A 27,877-nucleotide genomic window follows, 5' to 3' on the forward strand; every position below is an offset into this window, starting at 1 on the left:
GTCTGCACAGGTAGGAAGACAAGGAAGGCCTGTATCAAAGAAATGGAGAAAGTGCAGGAAACTTTATCCAAGCTGTTATTCTGTACCTCTTGAGCTGATATGAAAGGCACACTCAATACCGTCTATTGCTCTTCTGAGTGGCTTCCACCTCCTTTTGCCTTGGCCTCCCTCTTTGTCATCTGTGGGGACTGGGGGAGGAGAAACCAATGGTTGGCAGTACTAGGAAGATGCTAAACCGAGCTCTTAGCAATCTCATGAGGAATGGGATCTAAAGCGTTCCTCCCTCTGGATCAGTGGTTCTTAACCTTGGGTTACTCAGGTGTTTTTGAACTGCAACTCCCAGAAACCCCAGCCAGCACAACTGGTGGTGAAGGCTTCTGGGAGTTGCAGTCCAAAAACACCTGAGTAACCCAAGGTTAAGAACCACTGCTCTGGATGACTGTTCATAGATCAGTAGGGAAAGAATGGTTGTGCATATATGTAATATCTATGCCACTATTTATTTTATTCTATTTATTTTTATTACATTTTATCTCATCTTTCCTCTTAAGGCACTCAAGGCAGCTAACAACATCCCCCAAAACATATTAAAATTCATAATGATTAATTAAGATATTTAAAAACCATCAAAACCAATAATCATTAAACACATTTGCATGCAACGAATTTTGGGTAGGTCAAAGGAGCCGATGTTCCCATGAGCTTCAAACATAAAACCCAGTGCTACTTTCCAGAGGCAGACTATCAGGGAGTAGAGTAATATCCAATGTCTTGTAAATATCTGGTTTGCTACTGGAAGGACAAGACAGAATATGGACCATACAAGCAGCTTTCTACAACCTGGGACTTTCCAAAATTTGGCCTCTAATTCCCATTTACTATAGTAATCACATTCAAAGATCATAGATGACTGGAGCTCTAGATCAAAGTTCCAGGAAGAGCCCACGTTTAGAAAGGCTGGCCAACATGAAATTTTGAGCGGATTCAGAAGGGCTCTTCTTATGATCCTACAATGCAAAGGAATTATTTTGCATGACAAATGCCATTGACTAGGAATAAGACTGGGCAAGTAGATAGCAGCATCTTGCCAAGTGAAGCCAAAGCAGTCAGTCTGTATGAACAACAAATAGTCCTGTGACACCTGAAAGACTGACAAGTTTCATTTGTCCTAAGCTTCCTTGAACAAAAGCATGGACTTAATTGGATGCATGTGCACCTGTGATTTATTTTATTTTTATTTATTTATTTATTTATTTATTGGATTTTTACCCCGCCCCTCTAGACAAAGTCTACTTGGGGCGGCTTACAATTAATGGCAGACGTTATAAATATGTTAGAGTGGATGGGCGATGCGGAGGAACGAAAACGCACAAAACCAACATTTATTCGAATAGTAGCAATTTAACCAACAGTGACAGCAAGTGTCTTCACCCCTCTCTCCATCCCTCTTCTTCTCCTCTCATGTATGCATGAATTCCAAGAGTCAATGACAAACAATCACAGATACCACTAACAAACCGACCCACTTCATGTTTATGCAGAGATTCGGATCTTTGAGTTCAAACCATAAGCATGTATGGGACTCAACACTCCCTCTCCCTCCCCCCCCCGGTCGCTTTCACAGGTACACATGTGTACACAGATAGAGAGACAGGGCTTCACAGTGGCCCCTCTGTGCTCTCCACAGATAGGTGTTCTCTGAAAGCCAAACCAAGGAGGAAAGGAAGCTGGGAAAAAAAACATGGCGATGGTTGCTAGGTGATTGCCAACACACAGAGAAGAAAGAGCATGAGGCAGTTCCTAAGCAACCAGCCATTACCCCAATTTCCCTCATATTGGCTAAGGCGTCTAGAAGATAGTGAGGGGTGGGGTCACACACAGTTGGGTGTGAGGAGGCAATGACTGTGGAGATGACAGAAAGGGAAAATAAAGGTGGAGGATAGCAACACCTCCCACACTTCCCAATATGAGTCCAGAGAGGGGAAAGTCAGTAGGTTAACAGTTTAATTAACTGTCAGTGAAGCAAATATCTAACCCAGTAACAACTTACTAACAGTTAACTCTTAACTCTTTTCTACCACGTTCCCCATGGCAGCATGAGACCTTGGCAAGAAGGTAGATCCTTGAAGCTTACTACACATTCTGTTGCTCCTCCAAGCCAAGACTCAGGCTGTACCTCTCAGATGCAATCATTTGGATCTTCAGCCTTTGTTTGTGGAGGACAAGTGACAACAATTAAAACAAGAGAACCTGACAGGAAAAAGCAAGACCAGACATGTATTCAGATGGCGAACATTAGCCAGAATTAGACAGGCCCAACATCAAATTAAAACTACTGCTGCAGGTAGAGGGAAAGGTAGCACAGTCTAGTAGTAAGAATACTAGACTAAGATTTGAGAAAATTCAAATGCATCTTTAGCAGTGATTTTCACTGGTCTACCTTAGCCAGCCATTCAACCATTCAATCTACCCTCTCTTGTGTACTCTTTTGTGAGAGTCAGAAGTAGAAGGGGAGACCAGGCACACTACCTTGAAATAAACAAAGACAGACCAGGTCTCTTTATGTTGCTGTTTCTATTAGGTAAAGGTAAAGGTTCCCCTTGACAATTTTTGTCCAGTCGTGTTCGACTCTAGGGGGCGATGCTCATCCCCGTTTCCAAGCCATAGAGCCAGTGTTTTGTCCGAAGACAATCTTCCGTGGTCACGTGGCCAGTGCGACTTAGACACGGAACACTGTTACCTTCCCACCGAGGTGGTCCCTATTAATCTACTCGCATTTGCATGCTTTCGAACTGCTAGGTTGGCAGGAGCTGGGATAAGCGACGGGAGCTCGCTCCGTCGCGTGGATTCGATCTTACGACTGCTTGGTCTTCTGACCCTGCAGCACAGGCTTCTGCGGTTTAGCCCACAGCGCCACCATGTCCCTGCTGTTTCTATTACTGATATACTAACACCCCAAAGGTTTCTCAACACATGCACAAGCCTCAAACATGCAATCAGGCATAACTTAGAAATGGAAATTATGTTAAATCTCCTTCTAATAACCTGAGTTTGCTTTCAGAGACCTGACCCAGCACCCTTGCAAGTCTACAGCCCTGAGGGGGGTTAGGTGTGGATGGATCAGCACATCAGGGGTGGAACGACAAGGCACAACAGGAAACATATGGATTCATAACACAGATACCAAATCCAACCCTTTGGGAACCAGCATCAACCTTGCAGAGAGTCTACTGCCCAGTGGCAAAGCATACTTTTCCAGAGTAGAAGGCAGCAGGCTCAGTCTCTGGAATCTCTAACTTAAAAAAAGAATCTGATAGCACATAACTGGGAAAGGCTCTCTGGTACAGAGAGTAAGCAATAGATCAGAGGTGGGTCATTGTAGCCCTGCAAGTATCTGGAGACCTAAATCGTTCTCTGTTGGCCATTCTGAGTAAGGCTGAGTAAAACTGTAGGTCAAAAGCATCTGGAAGGCTACATTTATTTGTGTCTGGGCTAAATAGAATACAGTATTAGCCTCAACTAAAGTAAGGCAACTTCTTCTGTACATTTTTTTAGGCCTCTGAACACCTGAAAAAACAAGTCGCTTGGACCTTTTCTGTTCCTAAGAAAAATCTTTTTGCCCCTGCTCTACCTGGTGCTTCCCCAAATAAAAGCAGCAGGTACGAGAACTGACCATGAGAAGAAGATGAAATAACAGGAAGATAGACATAGTCTGGTCCCAAACATCAGCAGGGCCTTGAGTTTAGGAGAGAGTCTACCTTGTACTCCGCACTTCAGGGCCAATGAACTCCATTTCCAAAATAAGAGGCACAGCCTTACTGATTTCTAGCCACGGCACCCACATGCCAGCCAGCCAATCTGTAAACCAGCTTCTCAACACCCATACTTATCTTTATGTCTTTCAGCATGGAAACTAAATAAATAAATAACGAAGGGGAGGCTATCAAACATCATCAAATTATGTATGCAAGGAGTCAGACAGCTTGACTGTCTCAAGACATAATTGTTTTAATTGCTAAGCCACATAACGACCAGAGCTGCAAACCGCTCCTGCTCAAGTATCTGACTCTCTTCCACCACACACCCTCCCTTTGATTAAACTCTAATTAGCATCTCATGCACTATCAGTCAGCTTTGTTGGGAAGAAATATGTCTTTTAAAATGGATCTGGACTAAATAAGCAGTGGATTTGCACAATCTGTCAAGAGGCAATCCTTGAGATTTTACAAGTTATGCCCCTTTTATCTTTTCATAAGGCTAAATCGGACTTGTGTATAATCAACTGGTTGCCTGCAACATGCAAGCATCACTTTAGATGACCATGAAGGGAAACGTGTTCGCACTCATGGCACCATCTATTGAAGAAACAATTGATGCAAGTGGACAGCTAGGCGAGTAAATATTTTGTAGGGGCTACTAATTTGTTATTGCTTGCTTCCACGGCTCCAGTTGACTTGGACGCCCACATACACAACACAATTGCAACTATTTCCCAATAGGCTTGGTGTGTGTTACATACCATCAGGTCAGAACCAACTCACCGTGACTGTAATACGGCTTTCAAGCTAAGAGAGATGTTTAAGGAATTGTTTTACCAGTTCCAACTACCCATGGCCAAGTAGGGGTCTGAACACTTTTGGAAAATGTCCCATCACATACTGATTCTTCAAGGTAGGTAAGAGTCATAATTATCAATAAGAACAACATGATCTTGTGTTATCATCATGTGGGCAAATTTAAAAGCACATCAGACCCATGAAGATGGCTTCTACTGAATCAGACCATAATTCCATTTAGCTTACCACTGTCTGAACAAGGGATGAGGAATCTGGAGAGTCTGACAACCAATTTTCCACCCACAAGACCCACTGGGGGCACACCAGTCTTCCAAATGAGCAAAAAAAATACAAGAACATTTAAAAAGCAAATATTCTCTTAAGATCTCTTCTGTTTTATTTTTGTTGGTCAAGGGCAGCACCATGTGCCTCCATTCTTGGAGGCTTCTAGGAGTGGAGAATGACTGAATTTTTGCTCAGATCGTTTTTGATGGGAGGGGGATGTGAGATCCAGCAGATACAAAAACAGACTGGACAAATTATATGCAGGCTGGCAGCCACATTTTTCCAACCCTTGGTCTACTGATCAGCCGTTGGTTTGTGGGTCTTCAGCCTGAAATCCTTCCTAACCATAGCTGAAAAGACCAGGGACTGGATCTGGGACATTTCTGCATACAGAATGGGTGCTCTACTGATCTGCTATGGGCCCTTCTTTCCTACTGACCCATAATCAGCACATTCACTGCCCTATAAAATTCCACCTCCATTTGCATCAGCAGGCAGGGAAAAAATGTGCCCCACTGAGTCTCTGAAGAGGGCCATTCAAAGCTCTTCCATCAGCAGCAGCTTGCTGAAAGCTGACCAAGTGTGTCTTCCTTCCTTCTTATCAGAGCACTCAGCACTAACCTCAGCTACCTGAGCTCTCCTCATTTCATCAGACTGAGCAGAAAGATGAAAGAAAGTGTGGAGGGCAGGAGGGGGTGGAAACATGTATATCTCTCCTGGCTCTGAATCTTTGCATTCAATTGCTGTGAAAGGAAAATGATAAATTGCCTTCCTGACCCAAAACTGAAGCTCGCAGCTGAACTTCATTACAGACTTCTCTGGGAAGCCTGGAGAGAGACTGCCACACAGCGAGGGAGCACCTGTTGCCAGCTGCCTCCCTGCCGGAAAGACAGACACTTGCCTTGCCCCAGATACCCAGCCCTGCGGGGAGAGACCAGAGGAGGAGGAGGAGGAGGAGGAGGGCTGCTCAAAGTCTGCCTTACCCCCAGCTGGACAGAGGGCTATGGAGCTTTTAAAAAAAAAGCCAAAAGCCCCAGAGAGAGCATCAGCAGGTTAAAACAACGAAAAAAACATAAGTTGATAACAAATTTCCTGTGGGCCCTCAATAATACCTTTCCATAACTTTAGGAAGCCAGCAATCAAAGGAAAGATGGCTTCATTGTGTTTAAAGCCAATTCTGCACAGTGGCCCCTTTTGCTACCATAAGCATAACCTTCGTGGTTTGCTCAAAAATTACTTTTTGAAGCAATATTCCTCAACTTTTATGTTTTATCTCCCACGAGTCATTCTATCAAAACCTGACTCCCACCATAACAGACAATTTCTCTCTCTCTCTCTCTCTTTTTTCTTTCCAGGAAAAATGTGCTTTTAGGCATTCTGTTATTCTACTTATGGTAAGAGGTATGTGTCACTAGGAAAAGGTCTCAATATTCAGAGTTACACTCAGCATGTCAAAAGGTCACAGATAGATAATGCTTTGTTGGCAGGAGAAGCCACACCCTCCCTGGAGAAGGACAGGGGGACTGAGAGAGAGTACACGGTTTCAAAAATTCCTCCCACTCAGACTACCTCTGTGTCCCGCCAGTAGTATGTGTTGTACTGCTGAGAAGACACTTTTAAAGCATCTTCTCTTGTTCTCTCCAGTCCTTTGCAAAGCATGTTTTGGCAATTCAGCTACTGATGCTTTATTTAAAGAACCTAAAGATGAACACGGAAAGTTGCCTCATATCAAGTCAGATCATTGCCCGGTATAGTTCAGCATTGTCTCTTGAAGCTGCTGGTCTTCAAGGTCTCAGGTGAAGAGTGGTCTTTTCCATGACCTCTTAGCTGGTCTTACCTCTCTTCTAACTTTTGACTGGAGATGCCAGACCTTGAAATCCGGAACTTCACTACGCAAGGCAGGTTCTCTGACAATGAGCTGCACCTCCTCTTTGTAGTCAACCCTTTCCTGCCATTCCTAAGCCAAGCATGAGCCAAACCATGTGGTGGTAGTCTCAGGAAAGTGGCCTGAGTGCAATTTTTGCCCTTCAACAATTTGGTACTACTTTGAACAAGAGTCACCACTCAGCTACAGCTTTGAAACGCCAGAGCTTGACAGGACTTTTCTTTTAGGACCTTGGAGAGCTGCCATCAGTCAGAGCACAGACAGGGCCAGCTTACATGGGCCAGTGGCAATCCCTTGCTTTTTCCATTAAAACACTGCTCATTCTTTGTGTACACTAGATGGGTCAATACTGACTTCTGTAATTGCCTCTGTGAATAGATTTAGGAAGAAACCTAACACTGGACAGTTCTAATATCTGGAGTTTTAAGCACAGCAGATTGTTCATACGTACTCCTGCTTAGATTGCCATCAGCCACTGCTGAACCCCACTGTCTAGATTCTATAACCTTCTTGTACAGAAAAGAAAATCTGCAGAGGTCAGTGTGAGAGGCATGCCCAACCACCTCCTCTTTCTGTCCTCCACACTCAACAAGATTTGGCAAGATGGAGCCTTTAAAAACCCAGAGCAATCCTCTTTCACAACCAGCCTCCCCCCGCCCTCCCCAATCTCCTTGCCAGCCTCCTCTCTGTGCATCACAGAACAGGTGCCTGCAGGGTGAACATGCTGAGGAAATACAAAGCAAATCACAGTCCATTTCAGCAGCAATTTTCTCTCTTCTTTTATTGACAAACAGGCTGTCCCTTGCAGGTGATGCTGGAAAGGCCATTGCGCAAGCATTCTGAAGTAGATGATGGCAGGGGGTGGATGCTCTTGGCCCTTCTTCAAGCCACAATTTTATCCTGTCCTACTTTGAGAGGCAGCTGTCTTCTGGCTTCCAGAGTAAGGAGGAAGAAGTACCCAGTGAAGAAGGAGAAACGGGTAATAAAATCCTCAGACCAGAAAGCCCACTGGATAGCCTTCAGCAGGTCAGCTCCAGTCAGTAAACTGGACTATGATAGACAGCAGAGGTAATAGTGGTATGCTAAAATTACAACTTGTGCGTTTTGTGCCATCAAATCAGAAACGGACTTATAGTGATCCTAATAGGGCTTTCAAAGTAAGTAAGATATTTAAGGAGTGGTTTTACCAGCCCCTCTCCCCCAAGTCAGTTTCCATGGCTGAGCAGGGATTCAGACCCTGTTCTCCAGAATCCCAATCCCTCTCTCGATCCACTACACCAGTGGTCCCCAACCTTGGGCCTCCAGATGTTCTTGGACTTCAACTCCCAGAAATCCTGGTCAGCAGAGGTGGTGGTGAAGGCTTCTGGGAGTTATAGTCTAAGAACAGCTGGAGGCCCAAGGTTGGGGACCGCTGCACTACACCACACTGACAATCCAAATTACAATTTAGCTACAGAAAATTCTTAGAGGAAACCATGGAGGAACTCAGGGATTTGCTTCACAAGACAGGGAAAAGCTGTAGAACTTCTCTGATCTGGTCATGATCAAAATGGAGAAAATGTTGAAGCTCTCCATCTGCAGGGGAGACTTAAAGAACAAGGATGGCTGCTGGAAAATGGCAAATAGGAGCCCCCGTGAGGGTGTTTCTCAGTTACTTTAAGTGCTTTAATCCACTGGCCCACTGAAACCATGGAGGCCTCTGGGAAAAGATGACAACACTATCTGTAAAACCCAAGTCACATAGTGGTATTGAGCCCCTAAGTGTGTAGGGAAGTGTTTGAGAAGGAGTAATAACAATTTCATTTTAAACCATTCATATTTGCACCGTCATCCGCAAGTCAGCTGTCTCCACAATTGCCACACAACGCAATAGAGAACATGCAAAAAAGGTTACAATATTTTTTTTCCCGGAATATGGAATGCAAAACAGCATCTCAGGAGGCTCGTGTTAAGGTAAGCACTTGTATCATTTCCTGGAGGGATGCTGAGGCATTTGTGGAGCCTGGAAAACAGCCCAAACTGGATTTTAGCAGCCCTGGAGTCCTGGCAAAGATACAAGGAAGCTCCAACTGCTAGCCTACGCTCCCTCCCTCTATGCAAGCCTTGCAGAAGCAGCTCTGAAAACAGCAAGAGTCCTGCCATTTTTCCCTGCAGCAAATCCCCCTGCTCTCGAGAACTGCTGCAAAAGCAGCTCAGCTCGAGAAAAAGAGTCAGCGCATGCATCTCGCAGCACCCGATGAGGCTCGGGGAGTCTGTCGTTAGCGCGGGTGCCAAACCCAAAGTGGCTGCTCCGATAGCTGCAATCCAATAAAAGTGCTACTTGTCTATTTATCATCTGCGGGGCTTTTTATCACAGCAGCAGATGGTTGCTACCTTTGGAAAGAACAGCGGCATGCTGGCATCAGCCGTCCTCGTGCCTGCTCTGCAGAAGCAGCTGAGCTTGGCAGAGCTTGCCCTTGCACCTGCAAGGAGGAGGAGGAGGAGGAGGAGGAGGAGGTGTCGGCAGCAAGCTGTGGTCAACTGGCTCTAACTTGCCCCTGACAGGCAAGCCTCTCTCTCCCCACACTGCCTGCCCATTGGAGGGAGAGGCAACCTGCTAAGCAATAATAACTCAAGGGCTTGGATATACAGGCCAGTACAGAGGCCAAGGCCCTTGAACGCAGATGGGTCTCTTGCAATTTGCTGTTCTTGCACTCCTAAAATAGAGCTCTCTGTGTGTGTGTGCACGCACGCACGCGCGCGCGCACACACACACACACACAGGGTGCTTTACAGAATGAACAGATGACAAAACCAAACTAGAAGGCGCACACTCTCCCTCTCCTGGTTGGCATGCCAGCAGCCACCACAGCCAAAACACCTGCTTCTTGGCCTCAAATTGCCCCTGCATGGCAAGCTCTTTGTTTGGGAACCTATGATAATGGGGCTCCCTGTTAAGGCTGGGCCAAATGGAGGCCTTGGGAGGAGGGACCAGGTGACACATGAAAAAGACACACAGAAGCCTGTGGGCATGAGAGGTTCAAAACCTCTATTTGAGAATTGCTGTAGCGGGGCGAAGGAAGACAAAGGCATAGCACACCTGATTACTCTCGGGCATTGCAAAATGCAGAGAAGGGAGAGAGAGCCAAGGCAGGAGGCGCCACTCTAGGTAGTGATCCCAGAAGGATGGTTAATGTGTCAGAACAACAGAAGCAAGGGAAGTCCTGTGGGAAGTTTAATTAAGAGGCAGTAACTAATCAGAAGCCAAAGAGAGGCAGAAGGGGGTTTCCAGACTGTACATTCATGGAGTGTGTTGCCCTGAACATATAATGCAGGATGCTAAGGAAAAGCTCTCTTTGTCCACACCAGTACAACAACTAAAATGTAATTTACTTCCCAAAGACGAAGTGTGTTACACACTGTGACCCCAGTAAAGTTCCAACATAATGCTGCACAGCCTCTCTCTCCAACTGCTCACCTGCATCTCTACACAGATTATTCAGTATTCATGGAAACGTTCACCTACTGCACATCTTATTTCCCATTGTGGAAAACATATTTCCCTTCGCTCGTACAAATAAATTTGTACTAGCAAAGTGACCCCAACTGAAGTCTGCAGAACCAGAATAGTCCCTGGGGATTCTAAGAGCTGTAGTAAAAGGAAGTAACTTCTCCAAGTCCTGACCCCCAAGACACCTGGGCTAGGCACAGCACACATTTCCTCCTCCTTTTGTGTGTTTAATCTCTTGGCTGGTGTGAAGAGAAAAGGCCAGGAAGACCGTTGATGGCAAGAAGTCCACATCAGGGTCAGAGAAGCTGATAAAATTATGAATACCACCCCCCACCCCAAGAGAAGACAGCACAGAGCGCTACCACCCACCCACCCACCTTCCCATAAGACGACAACACGTGTCTGACACACACACAGCCAAATCCAGGCCAGGAATCTTTTGCGTACAAGATGCGTGAAACACATCCAACGCCTCAGCTGGTATGGTGAGAATTCGCGTTGCCGACTACCAAGCGCAGCAGCGCTTCCACTCACTGCTGCTGCTTCTCCCTCCTCCCCATCTTTCCTTCCTTCCTTTTTTTTTCCTTGCTCATGTTTCTTTCTTTTCACCACCACCACCCCCCAACAAATCTCAGAACAAAAAGTACACTCTCTACCTCTCCAAACCCACCGCCATCTGTGCGCGAGCAAGCGGCAAAGGCAGCCGGAGACGACTGCGGAGAGCACTCTGGCGTCACTTTGTTTCCCTCTCCCCACTGCAGGCAGATGGTGTTAGGGGAAAGGCAGGTCCCAACGTCACCCTCCCCGAGTGCAGGGGACATGGATCGAAGGCTCTAATGGAGAGCGCATCACCTGGGGTCAATCATCTCTCACTCATCCCTTCCACTCACCCTTTGCTCCCAAACACATTCATTATCCACCGTATTCAGCAAACAGCCCTTCTCCATTCATTATCCCAGATGCCAGCAAAGAGCTCCCCCCATGACTTCTGAACTGCTGTGACCTCTGCTGCCCCCTGACCTCCGACCTCTAACCTCAGGGGGCATTTTCTTTTTTAGTAGCTAGAATGGAAGCAATAAATCAAACAGACGGAGACAAGCCCGGGCTGCAGGGTTAGAAAGACCAATTCCTTGCCTGGTGCTAGATAGAGCCATCTCCAGGTTTCTTGTTGTTCTATGAAAGGGCAGTGGGGGGTCAGGAGAGAAGAAGGAGAGCCTGCAAATTACCATAAGACTGCCTTTGTTTGTTTGTTTGTTTGTTTGTTTGTTTGTTTGTTTGTTTGTTTGTTTGTTTACTGGCAGAGGCACTCTTCCCTTATACATCCTGGCCCATGACAATCAACCGACCTGTTAAATGATTAAGTTTCAATGCATTCAATATCTACAAAACTCCAAACTCCAGCTGCAAGTCAATATGAACTTGTAAGTCCTAATGAATATAACAGCAGCTGCCAAATAGATATGCATAGGATTACGTCATCATCATTCTCATCATCTTAGACCTGCAGAGCTGGAAGCGACCCTGTGGATCATCGAGTCCAGTCCATTAAGGAGGCACAGTGGGGAATCGAACTCCCAACGTTGGGCTCTGCAGCCAGATATCTAAACCACTGAGCTATCCAGCAGTCCAAAATTCTGTCTGTGACAGGGGAGCAGGAGTATCTTTATTAGGATCAACTCTAAGAGGAAAACAGTGTGCCAGTTTAAAAAAATTTGGCTACACATTCAAACCATGAACCCACAACAACCATCAGATCCCGGGCGTGAAAGCCTTCGAGAATACATTAAGCCACAAGATGCTGATGCAAAATGGAGACGCTACTGTTCCAAGACAGGATGAAAACAGCATCTCCCTCTTGCAAATCAGTTTAATTGTGGATACTCTTGTGTGACTATGTAGCCAAATGTTTGAACTTTTATGCTTCCTCCTCTACTTTTTTTAACTACCTAGCCTGATGAAGAGTTCTCCAAAACTCAGAAACTTGCAAACTGTTCTGCAAATACAGATGGACTTAACTGACAACCTCTGTACTTCTCAAGGTTTTTCTTTTTTTTTGGTCTTATGGAGCAACACAATCAGCTCCAACAGTCTGCAATTACTTACCATTTTAAAAATTGCAGACTGCTTGATCTCCCTATAGAGTTAGGCAAAGTATTGTCTCCTGAGGCATGTTGGCATTCCTTCCCCCCTTCCCTCCCAGATCATCCAAAAGTATGGAGTAACGAATACTTGTGAATGTTCTCATTGTTAAAAGGAAAGGGGGGGTGTGTCATGACACACTGCAACACCATTGCTGAAGAAAAACTGTCAACTGCTGTATGATTTTGTGCTCTTCTGAGACAGCAAAAAGGACTTTTTTCCCGCTATAATCAACTTAAAAATAAACAACACAGGATTTTCTGCTCAGTAAAAACTTGTGTTTTGCCCAAAATATACACAATTCTGAAATGTGAAAAATGAGAAACTCTTGTAATCCCACCTAGCACAGAGTAAACGTCTGAAGTTTTGCATTCTCAACTATGATGATGAAATAAAGCACAAATTTAAAGAACGAACAGGGATCTGGGAGTGCAAATTTGGCCCTAAACTCACCACATTTCCCCAACAGTGGCTCAAAGGATAAAAAGGCAAAAGTAACCTGAAATAAGGCCTTCTCCTGGGATCCTGATAGTGAAACCAGAGTTTAATATACATTGCTTTTACATGTGAGGAGACCTTTCGACACCACTACCACATGAACCAACATGAAAGCCAAACAAGCACTAACCCGCTCTTCTTTTCTGTAGACAGCTGTTTTGCTTTGTGAAATCTCTACAAAGGGAGAATGCAGGGAATGTACAGTAAAGAGAAAGGGCTGGCCTGCATTCTAGCCCCAATTAATCCTATCATGTAGGCTAGCCTCCCATACTCATTTCTCTCCCTGTATAACCACAATTCCCAACAGGGCTGGGCACCATGCCCACTCAAGAGGAAGCTGCTTTCAGGCCGAAGCATTAAAAAGAAAATCTTGAATGGTAGACCAGAGAAAATTCTGGGACTGAAATCTTGGCTCACTTGGTCACCATGTGTTGGAATCATTGAAGCCTTACATGTTGTCTTTAAGAGGTTTCTGCTGGGAGGGACCTTTCTGGATTGCGGTGAATGTCAATCAACCTGGCATCAACCAATTGTTCCCTCTCTGCCTCATATTTTGAAGAGAGCTGAGCCTCTCTACTTAAGTCTTATTTTTTTTGGGGGGGGGGGGGAGGGATCTTTTCAGTCAGACAATCTGTAGACTGCTAGAGCTATGTCATCAGTTAGAGTCAGTCATGTAGTTAATCAGTTAATCTCTGTTAATATAACCATTCATTCTTTTTCTTCAGAACACTGTTTTTAAGCTATGAAGAACTGTGAGTAAAATGGAACATTTTATTCTTTTCTCTTATTAGCGTCACTGAACACATTATTGAGACAGTAAGTGCCAGTAGATGAGAACTGGGCATTAAGGAGTGTTCTACTGATGAGAACTTGAAGCTAATTCCACTCCATAGGTTCCTGAAATTTGATCCACTGCATAGTTAAAAGGTTTTAAGCACTAAAGTTCCACATTCTGCCAATATGTTGAACAAGCAACTTCTCCACAGCATCAGTTTTTCCATTTGTAAATTGGACTGCGATGAACAAGAATGTAAAAAGGGGATTGTACAATTAAGAGCAAGATGAAAAATAGTTCCACTTTGAAAACTACAGAGGAACTGTAGAAACTGGCAAACACAAGTTTCTGAACAACAGGCACGGTCAGAGTTTGTTCTCCTTCTTTCCTTAGCAATGGGTCCCATGAAACCTTCCACTTTGGCTCTCCGCAATGTCTGTGGATGATGGGAGCTGCAAATAAATATACATATAGAGTTCCTAGTTTGAAAAAAAAAAACTGTTGTGGTGACTAATTTTCACTCTTTTCTATAAAATGATGATGATGATAACCAACAACATCAAGGAGTCCATTAGGAAGGCAAGTCCATTCTAAATAACATCCATTGTAAAAAAACAAAACAAAAACCCTGCCGATTGGGAAATGAGCAATAATAAGGGCTTTAAAGATACCTAACTGGCAGGGAAATGTTAGTTTGCTTATAAAAATACTCATACCAAAATTGAAAATACAAACGGCAACAGGCAGTGCTCATCAGAAAGACCTTTTTGGTCCACCCTATTTGAAAGATGCATCTAACGGACATTCAGATTTGTACATAAAATACATTAATTCCAACAAATTAGCAGCAGGCATCATTCCTGGTGCATTGTGCCCATTACTTCTAGGACCACCTCCTACTAAGTAGAAGGGCACATTTAATCTCCATATAAGGGTTTCCAGGATAACATGTGTATGTGTGTGTGTGAAAGTGTGCGCGCACGCTTCTTGTTTCTACTACCATTTCACAAATTCTGAAAGGATTTCTTTTTCTGTCATCTTGCAGAAGTTATTATGGTAGAGACAGAGCACCCTTCATCCAGCTCATTTCATTGGTATCCCTCTTAGTTCTGCGATAAGCCAATAAAAGGAGTGGGGATGGGTGGCTGGGGCAGAGAAAATGAAAGCACAAAGGAGCAGAACATGCTGTAATTAGCTTCATAACCCATACAGTCAGTACCCTACCACACAGGACAATTTGCAAGCACAGCAGGAAACTTTCTGACATTTCACTTTCAATACAGGCCTCCACCAGACATACTTTTCATCTTCTGCCCAAACAGATTCCTCTAAACCACTCTCTCTCTCTCTCTCTCTCTACTGTATTTCCAAGTCCTCCAGTATGGACAATCCTACTTGCCTCGCTGCTACTCCCGGTAGAGCCAGCAGATGCGCAGTGAAGGCAAACAGACCATCACAGTCCAGCGGTCACGCAGCAACTGGCGAGGAGGCTTTTATGCCCGCTAATGGAGAATTTCATGGATGTGGCCCCACCAAGAGGTAAGGAGGCGACACAGCCCATCTGCTAATAGGAGAAAAGTCACCTCCCTGAAGGCCACATCAGCAGGACAGTGCAGCTGCATTGACTCCATCATTTCAAGGCCATTTGCAAAATCAGATGCCGTACTCCCAGTGTGACAGCTGGGGGGCACTGGAAGGACAGGAAAGGGAAAGGAGCATTAAGCTTCCTCCTAGCCACTAAAAAGATTCCCTTAAACCCACAGCCAACTGCCCCCAGATCTAAATCTTTTGTGAACTTGGACAACTTACGTAACCAGAAGGATTCACAAAAGTCAAGATGGCGTAGCAGTTAGAGCATTGGATAAGTGCTCAGAAGACCTGGGTTCAAATTCAGCAGGGGACCCTTGGGGCAATTATATCTTCTCAGCATCAACTGCCACATACGGTTGTTGTGGGATAAAGAGGAGAGCGAGGAAAAAAACACATGTGAACTGCATTTTGCTCACAAGAGGAAAGATGGGGTGTAAATGTAACAAACAGATATCTAAATGTGTGTATACACTCAGTGTTAGCTTAGTGCTGTATCTTACAAGGGTGGCCCTGGGGCCAAGCTCTTTCCGTCCTTGCTAACTTCTCTTAGAAAGCACAAAGTTATTTTGTCTGTGGGACACAGCCATGGTGGAGAGACAACCAGCAGTTCAGTTCTACGGACAAGCAAAAGAAAAAAAAGAGAGAGAGAGAGAGAAAGACGCACATGGCTTCATAAGCTTTCTGAAAGCCACAGGCAGCTCCAAAAGGCAGAGGAGGGTCCTCTTCCAAAATGGCCCTTCTCTACCTCTTGTGCCAGGACGCAACCCCAATGTAATGAATCAGCTCTGCCTCTCCCACACACTGCTCCTCCACCAATGTGAACCTCTATTGCCAAATGGCAGATGCAACATCGCCACAGACACTGACATTTGCCTCCACAGAAAAAAAGAAGACCAGCAAGCTCAGTCTTATTAGCTACTAGGATTAATGGCTACCAAGCCCTGCCAAAATCTGCAAAGCCCATCATGCTGTGACATAAAGGGCAGAGGATCTGTGTGGGCAAATGGCTCGAGCGTCAGCTTTGCCCGCTGCACGTGGCTGCCCTTAAAAATGGGCAAGGTCTCATTTTTCAGCAGCGTGGTAGACTCTCAGCTCATTCAATGCTCAAAACCATAGTCACAAAGCAGCTTCATTTTTTCCTACAACATCCGGTAAGCCTACAATTATTTTTTTTAAATCGAGACGTACAGGCATCTGCCTCCCTCAAGCCCTTTAGTAAGGGCTACAGCATGCAACGGGCACCTCTGCAGGATGGCAAAATCAGCTTCCAGTGGTACTCCTGTCTTTGAGTGAGAGGCTCCTCTTCTGAGACACAGTCTTTGCATTCAAGTTAAGAAGCAGAAGTGTTAATACACTCCCTGCTCTGAACCTCAGCCCACTCACTCTCTGCATGGACAAACAAATTAAGATGCTACTGCCCCCTTTATGCAGGCTCAACCTTATTTCTTACTGGGATTATGCAGTGGCTAATGAGAGTGTATTTTTGGCTCATTAAAATTCATTCTGCATGACTTAGGACCTAATCTGGGTGAAGCTCCAGAGTACTTTATTAATAGCACATTAGAGGTTAATTCATGCATTCCACTGAAAAATCACCCCGGCCATGTTGTTCCAAGAAGGGGAAGGGTGGGTAGTGGGGAGCAGGCGGAGATGAATGGAGGGGGCCCCACAGAAACAGAGAGGAGGTGTCACCTCAGCGACAATTCCCAATTCCTGCCAAGCTAGCTTCCACCTTCAGTTCGCTGTGACAGCAAGGAAACGAGGCAGCCCTTCTGACAACTGCCACCACTCATTAATCTTGACGAGTTTTCTGCTGAATATTCTTCCACGGTCTTTCAAACTGTTCACTAATTGCAATTAATCACTTACCGAAACAGATGTCAGGAACAATGGAATTTGGAAGTCTGGAGGCTTGATAAAGCTGTCAGGAGGAGAGAGGGGGCCCCGGGGTGTGTGGTTTGCCCGTGCCACAGAAAAGGCACGGGCAACACTCTTTCCCCTTTTCCATTTGTTCAGGGGAACTAATCTGACCCCTGCCTTTGCCTGGAAAGAGCAGCTGTCAAGGCAGCTCTCCTGCAGCAAAACCAAAAACATTACCTCTCCCCTGCCCCCCCCCCCCACAAAACACCACATCCCCAAAAAAGACCCATGACTTGCATGTAGGCACCTTCAAAGTGATAGAAGGGTTAGACTGTAAAAATACACAGAGCTCTCTCTCTCTCTCTCTCTCTCTCTCTCTCTCACTCACTCACACTCACACACACACACACACACACACACACACACACGTACATATACACAACAGCACTACTACTGTCTTAAAATGTTTATAATGAGCATGTAAATGTTCTTGGAGAAGGTCTCCCCTCCCCCCCCAAAAAAAATCCCAGTGGGGCCAGACTGACCAATGTAGGTCCAGTCTCACATCTGCCTGAAACGAATGGGCAAAAAAAGGAAAATATTGTTGTAAGGCTCAATATTGAACATTGTAGGACAATGGCATCAGATCAAAAATTAAAGCAAGATTCATGAAACAAGATGGAATGAAGGAGAACTAGAAAGCAGGCTGTTGACCACTGTTGCAGTTGCTCACTGCAAAATTAATTTATGCCTCCCTGTCACCATGCAGAATCTTGATACCCTTCTCCTTATCTTGACTTGAATCAGACAACATTCAACCAGCAGGACACCTACTACATACATCCTTCTCAATGCCCCCCTATTAAAAAAAAGTCAAAACAGTGTAATCACTCACAATGGACTCAGTGATGTTTAAACGTGACCCCTGGTGCTCACCCAAGGACACAGGCATTGCAGTTGAGAGCTGGAGCCTAAATATGCAACTATGGATGGCTAACTCCCTGGTTAAAATATTCTGAATGTCTAACCCTTGCTTTATAAGTTTAATGCATACAGGTGGGCCATCACAGGGGAAGAAGATCTGCATCCATGCTTACATGCATGCACACTCTTAGAAGCTTTAACAATTTGATGCCATTTTTCAGCAATGCAACAGAAAATAATGTCTGCAGCAATTCTGCAACTGGGCATATTTGGAATACAGACTGGAGACAGAGAGATGTTTACAAGTGTTCTGTTCTTCTGAACAAAGCTTCAATAAAAAAGATAGAGTGAAAACCTTGCCTATGTCCAGATTGGCTTAGCAGGCCCTGTAAGAAACTGACCCTGTGCAGGCACCCTCAAGACACGATCGTAAATATTCTGCTCATCCCAGATTCCATATGTATGACTTGGTAGCAGGATGATTTTTCCCAGTGACAGAGGTGGCAAGTGACAGATGCCGAGAGAGAACCAGGAAGAAAAGCACCCAGTGCTCTTTCCCGTTACACTCCACTAGAGAAATGATAGCCGGATACAGGCGGGAGCATCTGGCGGCTGCACAAGGCGTATGGAACCAGACTGCCTGTTAGTGTGCGGGAAGGAAAGATTAGAGATTCTCAGGGACAAATGAAGCAGGTGTTCGCACACAGCCTGCTCAGAATAATTACGCGGAGGCTGCTTTGGAGTGTTTCAGGAGGAATTCTGGTTTTGGCACAGGGGAATGGAGAGAGGAAGCAGCGGAAATTTAGAGGAGGGCTTTTGAGGTTGGGCCACTGTGATGAGAGTGAGATCAGATGCTCAAATGTCCCCTCCTCCAAGGAATCTCCCCATCTTTCCATATACACAGAAAAGGATGTGGCTTGGTGCTGGTATATTTCTCTCTCTCTCTCTCTCTCTCTCTCTCTCTCACACACACACACACACACACACACACACACACACACACACACACACGTGTGCATACAGACACAGAAAAAAAATGTGAGCTTCATTTCTGCCACACTAACCCTCAGGCAGTGGGATCTAGTTCATACAAGGACATGTGTGACTCAGCCCCCCAGCCTGGTGGATAGAAAGTCTGGGAGAAGCCACACTTTCTGCTCCGGCAGAGAATCCAATCCAAGAGTGTGAAAAGCCCACCATGCCAGGAAGGGAGATGTTTCCTCCGTTAAACGTTCAACAGCAAGCAGCCATACTGGGAAGGGACACGGGGAACTCAACTACAACTGGGCAGCCCCACCTGTTGTTCACTTCGACTTCTCTTCTACCTCCTGCCTGGCCCATCTGCTGCCCTCCTCCCTGAATTTACAGTACTTAAAACAGTTGTCTGTTTTGTGTGGCACCAAAATTCAAAGAAACTGAATCCTGGCACCTTGGAAAGCTGAATCCCACAGCCCAACCCCATTTCTAGCCCTCCTTAATGCACAGCCCCACAAAGGGCACTGACAACTTTCCCTGACGGCTCTGGTCTCAATGCCCATTGTATGGATGGATCTAAATGTGCAACTTATTTAGCAGGAAATGATGCTTCATAGCCAGACACAGTGTAGTCGTATGCAGTACACCGTATTACCTGGATGAAATGTCCATGATTCTTCTGGGTAACCGAAAACATGCTTCATTTAGTTCAACAACTTTCTAGTCCTCATCACAGCTTTAAAGAAAGCTCTGAAATTATGATAGTGAAGGAAACAAATGCAGAAACATGACTCAAAAACGAACAAGCAAAGTGCACTTCTTTCTTCAAAGTCTGCACATCTGGATGGCGGAACTAAGTTCAGAAAAGTACACCTGTCCTCTCAAATTAGAGCCACCTGCACATGCTTCAACTGCTCTCCTCTGACCATCCAGTTCCTCATGTATCAAGCTACAAATTTTGCCAAATGCATACGACTAAATGGCACAGATCAGCTATAGTGCTCCACAGAATCCTATCTCTAGCATAACTTCAGTGTGGATCAAAACACCTCACCCTGACGTATTTCCTGCAGGCCCTTCTCATGGCACATAGCTGCTTACGGTGTTCCCTAAGAGTTGGCTTCCTTGCAAGGAGAAACCACTTTTGAACACCCAATGTACTAGCAGCTGCAGAGTCAACCGTACACCACCTGGCAGCTAACAACCACCCACCCACGTCAAGGTAAGATGGTCAAATGCCAGAAAAGAGGAATGGGGCTCCTCCTCCTTTTGCTTTGTTTCTTAAAACGTCCATGCAGGCCCAATATTTGCACTGGATTTGCAAGCCTAGATAAGGCTGGTGATAGCTGCTTCATTGGAAGGGCAAAGCCTCCAGCTGCGTGAATGATTAGCACACATGCAAATCTTTTCTAGGTGAGATGCCAACAAAGGCCATGATTTCAGAGAGATAAACAAGCCCTTTCTCTTCCCAGCAGCAGTCTTTCCTGGTGTAAAAAATAAGCACCCCTTATTTATTTAGTTCCTTTGAGAATCCCCCCCTTGGCTCCCAAACATAGTCTTTTACTGTCAAGCAGCAGCAGAAGCCTTTATATACGGAGGAAAAACACAAGGCTGACAGCTACCCAGGCACAATCATCTTTTATTCATGCCCGTCATATAAAGTGTATTACCTCAGGAACAAAAGCATTTAACCCGTCACTGCCTGTAGCTGGTTAAGGCTGCAGGAGGAAGGAAACGGCCAGCCGCAGGTGGGTACGAAGCGGGCACCATGGTCTAGGAAGTCAGCCCATCACTGCGAGCTGATGCGTAACTGCTGGATAGCTCAGTGGTTGAGATCTCTGGCTGCAGAGCCAGATGCCGGGAGTTCATTTCCCCATGGTGTCTCCTTGACAGGGGCTGGACTGGATGACCCACAGGATCCCTTCCAGCTCTGCAGTTCAGAGATCATTTTTATTCGTGCCAGACTGAGACAGGGGAATTCCTCTCATAGGGGACCTTGGATGGAGCACGACCTGGTGTGTGTCCGAGGTAGCAGGTGCCTGCTTCCAATGTCTGCGATAAAGCAGACTAAAAATCAAGACAAGCTATCAAAACTACAAATATTCAAATGGTTCTCACACATTTAAAATAAACAACACTGATGGAGAATGCACGTACAGCCAGAGTGTACAACCAATGGCCAAACCTTGGGGATTTTTCAGTCTTCTGTCTAACTCTCCTTATCCCACCTTATAGGCTTGAGCTCAGTATACCCATGCAGACATGGGTCGTGTGATCCAGTCTCCTCTTCCTCTGCCCCACCCAAGCACCACATGGAGGAAAGCAGCTGCTGCCCAATTGTTCTCCTATGCTCTGTGCCATCAGCGACAGAGCCTGAGTCAAATAAAACTGATAGTAATGGCTGCATCAGAGGCCTCATTATGGAGCGTTATCCTAGAGAGACAATGCCGCTGCAGAGAAGCAGGTGCGCTCCCAGTTCCACAAATCATTTCGTGTTTCATTTCTTTCTCTCCCTCTCTCTCCTCTTTGCTGCCCCCCTACCCTCCAGCTCTAATCTCCAAGAAACTATCATCATCACACTTTCAACTGCATACTAAGTGCAAACTCGGTGCCCTCCAAGAAAGCTGGCGCCACTAGCGAGAGAATATCAATGATGCCTGGAGACACACAGATAAATATCTGATCTGATGCACCCGACTGTTTCTTTGGTGGTGACTGGTTGGCTACTCGTTGGAAAGAGAGCACCAGCTGCATGGGGGGCATTTTAACTGCTCCACTGTAAGCTCCAGAATGTAGAACTTTCAACCCAGATGTGATAAGGCACAATTCTTGTGTGAAAGGAGCCAAATATTGAGGGCTGGTGTAGTCCAGCAAACAGGGAAGAGAATGCAAATCTCTTCCGACTGCCACTTCTCTCCCCATGAATCTATTCCACCTTCCATCGGAGAACTCACTTCTTCCAAGTCCATATTTGCAACATAGGGAAGTCAAAGAAACAGTCGGAGGGATGAGCCACAAACAGAAAGTGAACCAACCTATGCATCCAAAGGTAAAGATTCCCCTTGACAATTTGTCCAGTCATGTCCGACTCTAGGGGGCGGTGCTCATCTCCATTTCCAACCCATAGAGCTAGCGTTTGTCCATAGACAATCCTCCGTGTTCACGTGGCCAGCGTGACTAGACACAGAACACCATTTACCTTCCCACCGAGGTGGTATCTATTTATCTACTCACATTTTTGCATTTTGCATGCTTTCGAACCGCTAGGTTGGTGGGAGCTGGGACAAGCGACGGGCTCACTTCGTTGCGTGGATTCGATCTTATGACTGCAGGTCTTCTGACCTTGCAGCACAGAGGCTTCTGCAGTTTAACCTGCAGCACCACCACCAAAAGCATCCCACAAATTAATAAATGGACTATAGCCTGAGATTCAAGAGGTTCAACCTCATCCATGGGCTGTTCCGGACCATAGCAAGATGCTGAGGAAGCAGGGAGGCATTAAGCTAGACCACCCAACACTCCTGTAAGCTACATGAGGCAGAAGAACCCCATCTCATCCTATGGCTTAACAGGTGAAGGTACATTCCTCCTTGCAGTAGCATCAAGCTAAGATCCATCACTATTCATCCTTAATGGGGTGTGGTGGGGAATCAAATCTCATGTCATCATAAGCTGCAGAAACGGTTTCCTTGAGGAGAAGTTTTTGTTGTGTGACACTTCAGGGATGGGCATGGCTAGTGCTGGTAGAAGATGCATCCCAAAGATGCTTGGAGGCTGAACTTGGCCCATTCCTGCTCAAACTCCATGTAGGCAGGAGAAACAGGAATGGCCACCAAGTGGAGGAAACAGGGATTTATGAATAAGTAGTCTGTAGGCTTAAAAAAGCAGGAGTTAAGCATCCCCTCAGCATAGTATGGACATCCACAGCTGCTTTCAATAAGTGCACACACCCCGCAGGGAAAACATTCATGTCAGTGAACATTATGATTTTCTTGACCTTTGGTCTTCAATACTTGCCTTCACATGCCTATTTGTTTTTGGTTTATTTATTTAAATGCTTTCTGCTCTCTTTCAGAGCAAAAGCCTTCACAGTAGCTTATTGTACAATTGCAATAGGTGCAACCATGGGAGAAATAATCGCATAATCACAACTATCATCAAGCCACTGTTTAAAGCAGATTTTGGAAGGGGGAGAGCTTTAGGTAAAAAAATAACATTTCAAAGCTGTGGTTTAAAGTGGCAAACATACTCCCCTCTTAGCACAACAAATCAGGACAAACAATTTCAAAACTGTGTTATATTAGCAGCATTGCAAAACCTAAAGAGTGGGAATTGAAAGGACATTTAAAGACCTCAATAAACAGAACCACGTGCACATTCATTTTTAATGAGTCACACGAGGGGAAAAAAGACACTGAGTTAGGCCACCAATCCATAAAGTCCAGTTTTCTGAACACACCGGAGTGCCTTTGGTTTCAGAAGCTAAGCACAACTGGACTTTGGGTGGGCATCCAACAGGGAATATGCGGCATCTCCAGGGAGAGCTAGAGAAGAACTCTATGTGATGCTCTGAAGAGCTGTCGCTTGTCAGAGTTGACAATGCCAGGTTTGGTGGACCAAGGGTTCCACTCAGTATAGGGCAGCTTCCTAAGTACTCATCTCCTCTTTTACCCCATCTTTCTTTACCTTCCCTACCACATCTCCTCCAAACTGCAAGTTCTAGGAAGAGAATTTTTCCAGTTAAAATGAAAATAGTTTCCAAATGTATGTCGGAGGTTGGCTGAATTGCTTAATTAGATACAGAGAGGGAATACAAAAAACTGTCAAGCTTTCATCATAGCAGAATTGAGGAAAAGAAATGGAAGGTGCCTGTGGGTGATTCTAGGCACATGAACCTCAGTCCAGAGCCCTGTTTCTTGGCTGTATTGCCCTTGCCATGAAACGCCCCGGCCTTGGAATCCAGCCAGCTCCTGGGGATGCTCCTCTTCCGACAGCCAGTTAAATGCTGGCTATTCCCACAAAACCTGGATAATTGTGTTCAAAAAGCATGGTGCGGGACATAGATAAATACAATGATGTAGGAAAAAACTTAGTCCATCCATCCATCCGCCAGTCAAGTCAAGTCAGTCAATCAAGCTGCACTGCATAGTTATATATAGCCTGCCTCACTTCAAGTATCTTGGTCAGGAAGAGTAATGGGGTAGCTTATACTGCACGATATCGTTTAGTTTAGTGCAGAGTGCTAGAATGTCTACGGCTCAGAACTGTTTGTTTTAATGAGTTACAGAAGCCATTTGTATGGATCCCTTCAACTCGGACAAGGCGGTGGTATTAGCAGAAAGCATGGAAGATGGAGGGGAAGTCTCCTGCCTGCCAATGACTACTTCACTGCCATAATAAAGAGCGCTCCTTAAATTAATGCTAGGAGGAGAGGGGTGGGCAGCAAGAGGGAAAGAATCACCTTGAAGCTCTTGCCAATTGCTTCACCATCCTAGTGACTTTAAAAAGACCAGGCTCCTCCTCCATCAGGAAGCAAGCCAGAGTGGTTCATATTTAATAGTGCAATTTATATTCCACCCTCCACATAAACTATTGTAAAGGCGCACTAATGTAAAAATACATCTGGCTTGTCAATAGTTTATCTTCTAGATCTGCATCTAAATCCCTGTGCATTCTTGACTTATGGCTGTTCTGATGTCTAATGAATAAAAAGGTGCAAATTATAGGCCCAGCTTTAATGCTCATCATAAAATTAGATGGTAGTTGCAAAAGCTGCATTCTCCAGCCCATAGTGCAACAACAGCCAGCCATAAATAAAGGGTATTTAATGTATCCCAGTATCGGGCAAAACCAGGAAACAGTCTGTTATTGCGGAGCCTTCAATGGATCTGCCACCAGCTCAATGAAGTGATAACTGATCCATCATGTGAATTTATGTCAACTGTCTGATCACAAAGTCACGGCCTCGACACTGTAAATAGCCCACAATGCTTCCAGCCCAGCCTGCCTGCCAGTAAAGCTGTCAGACGCCCTGAGCGGAGCAAACACCTTGAAGAAGCTGAGCCGGCCAATAGACCAGAGTCCTCTGGCAATTATCTACATGCTTGGAAACATGAAAGAAGCTCTCACTTTGATCAGCAGTTCCCCCGTTTTGTACGCTCTGGTCGTAAGGACACCTGTGATACGACATCAGAGGCAGGGCGCCAATGGCATAAGAAAGATACAAAGATATCATCAAACTCACACTCTGAGGAGAAGCTGGACAACAGATGTTAAATACACATTTTAAAAGTGCCCCTTTATGTATGGGTTTGCGAGCTCCCCCCTTTTGGTGTAGGAAGATTAGGGACAGCTGACGGTTGGCCTGAATCCTATCAAATGTAAATATGCAACAGGAAAAGAACACCTCTACCTTAGAGGCAGCGAGTCAATCACCTAGAGAGCATAGTCCCTTTGAAGTGCCTTTTGGCCAGGAGATCAGGAACAGATAAAGGAACTGAACAAAGCTTAAAGAGAGCAGCCAGAAACAAATAGAGAGGTCCCTGATGCTACAATACACAACTCTAAGTGCAGCTTAGCTTATCTAAGCAAGTAGGATTAGCTAGAATTTAGGATAGCCACTTTGTAGATTTGACTTTACCAACATTTACTTTGCCTGAGAGATGGGGAGGGGTTCCGGTGATTTTATAGCTAAAACTCCTAAGACAAAGTTTTACTTGTTTTGTCTTTAATAAAGTTTACTCCTTTTAAAATTGTCCTCTTGTGTTAGGGATGCAAAGCTAACCTGGTTCAAATCTAAGTGTAAAGTGCCTTGCCATTCTTGGCCCACGCTATAATAGTTTTTTTTTCTTTAAAGCATGTACAGGGTGCCTGTAATCAAGAAGGTATAGGCAACAGGGACGGTGGCAGATTTTCTACCAAGTAATTCAAAGAAAAGAGATCTCCAGGGCAGATGTTTAAAAGGGGCTGTTGGGTTTTCCCTCCCCCAACTTTAGTAAGCCTAGAATTCAGCCCCAGAACCTTGACACTGGTTTCTAGCCCGCAGTGAAGAGTGCTGGAAATCAATGGAGAACCACAGAATCATAGAACAGTGAAGTTGGAAGGGGCCTATAAGGCCATCAAATCCAACTCCTTGCTCACTGCAGGAATAGAAATCAAAGGGTATCTGCCAGGTAGATGTCTAAATTTCTCTTGAATGCCTCACCATCTCTTGAAGTAACTGGCTTCACTGCTGTACCCCATATACCATGCTTCTTTCAAGACCTGAAGTTCACTGGTATACACAAATGGATCTGAATAGGTGTTATAAATTACACAGTCCCAGGGCAGCCCCAGAAGAAGGGAATGGTAAACCACTTCTGAGTATTCTCTCCCTAGAAAACTGAAAAATGGTTACCATAAACCAGAATTGACTTGATGGCATGTGATTATTATTATTTCAGATGATAAGATCAACTAAAGGTCTACACAAAGAAATGCCACCACAAACGGAGCATGATGGTTTTTTAAAACCCCATGTTCAAAGTGCTGGCCTTATGGAAGCCCCAGAAAGCTTCTCAAAAGTGTGACCGTTGAGCATATATGAAAGCATTATCTCTGCTTAGACAAAAAGCCTGCAAATCTACAACAGCATGATAACACTCTGATTCTGCCTGCCAAAGAGATATGTGTCATTCAAAAGTTTGACCAGCTCTGTGAGTACAAGGTTAAGCTATGGTCCCATTCACTGCACCTGCCTCTTGGCCTTCCTTAATTAAAGCAGGAAGGTATTTAATGGTGGAATAACACTGAAGCTTAAAATATCACACCTTCTAAGGTTGATTTTTGACAGAGAAGATAATGGAGAAAGAGGAGGACTTTCAAAATATCGCCCTGCAACTACTTGCACACATACCAGTTCACACTCACATGCATACACTGGCTTCTCTCTCTCTCTCTCTCTCTTCTCTCTCCCTGCCTTGGATTTTGCCTCACATTTCAACTTATTTTGCATTCAAAAACCAGAGTTCTGTTTTGAAGCTGGATTTCTAAAGTGCCAATTCTGGATCACTAGCATAACCCTATTGGAAGTACAATGCAATCCTTACCAAAGCACAGGAGCAATGTTTGCAAGACGGCTATCTATCCTTGCATCATAGCAAAGAGGGATCTGGCCCTCCTCCAGCAAAAATATGGGCTTTCACGGGCAAGGGCCATACAGAATTTATCAGGTTCACAATCTTGGCCAGACCCTGGCCATTTGTTCAACCTACCACACTATAAGAGGGAAGCCACAGGCTGACCGCATGGGCTGCGCAGAATGATTCAGTCTTCCATTAGTTGTTACCGCTCAGTGTTATTTAAGCACCATTACAGGACTCCAAGGAAGCAGAGGAGGAACCACAAATTAAAAGCAACCCCCGGGAACATCCCAAAATAGATGCTTCAAATACAAACCACCTAGAATCCAGGTTGTAGATAGATAGGGTGTGGACTCTGGTAGGAAACTGGAGATGCAACGATGGAATAAGTACAGGAAGAAAACTCCAGGTTTAGTTATGTATGTATTATAAAATCACAAACTAACTCTTAGATTTCTTCTACACATAGGAACAAAGCTTAAAGAAGAAACAGCAGCTCAAACTTCCATGAAGAGACAGGTTGAACATAAAGATGCCAGGCCTCTTATTGTTCAAGACTCACTAAAATCATCCATCACTGGATGTCTGGCGGACACACGACAGCCAGCCAGACAAATAGATAGATAGGCAATTTGCAGCATTTTTTAAATCAAAAGTGGAGGCCATCCGCCGGGACCTCTCACCCTTTTTGAGTACAGTGAGTCGAGCTGAGATGTCCAGCGCTCCGTCTTGTCCGGTGATTTTGGACACCTTTCAGCCTGTTACGCCTGACACTGTCTC

At 45.1% G+C, this 27,877-nt stretch overlaps 2 protein-coding genes across 3 annotated transcripts in view; both read right to left on the reverse strand.

Annotated features, from left to right (window-relative positions):
- LOC144584427 (uncharacterized) overlaps positions 1-27,721 on the reverse strand; it is a 678,013-nt gene extending 650,292 nt beyond the window's left edge. The window contains exon 1 of the mRNA XM_078380525.1: positions 120-27,721. The gene's annotated coding sequence lies outside the window, so the exon portion shown is untranslated. The remainder of the gene's footprint in view (positions 1-119) is intronic.
- The window catches only part of GSE1 (Gse1 coiled-coil protein), a 389,126-nt gene that overhangs the window by 189,711 nt on the left and 171,538 nt on the right, over positions 1-27,877 (reverse strand). The gene's annotated exons all lie outside the window — the stretch shown is intronic.

The sequence above is a fragment of the Pogona vitticeps genome, chromosome 10 (genome assembly GCF_051106095.1).
Source record: "Pogona vitticeps strain Pit_001003342236 chromosome 10, PviZW2.1, whole genome shotgun sequence".
NCBI lineage: Eukaryota > Metazoa > Chordata > Lepidosauria > Squamata > Agamidae > Pogona > Pogona vitticeps.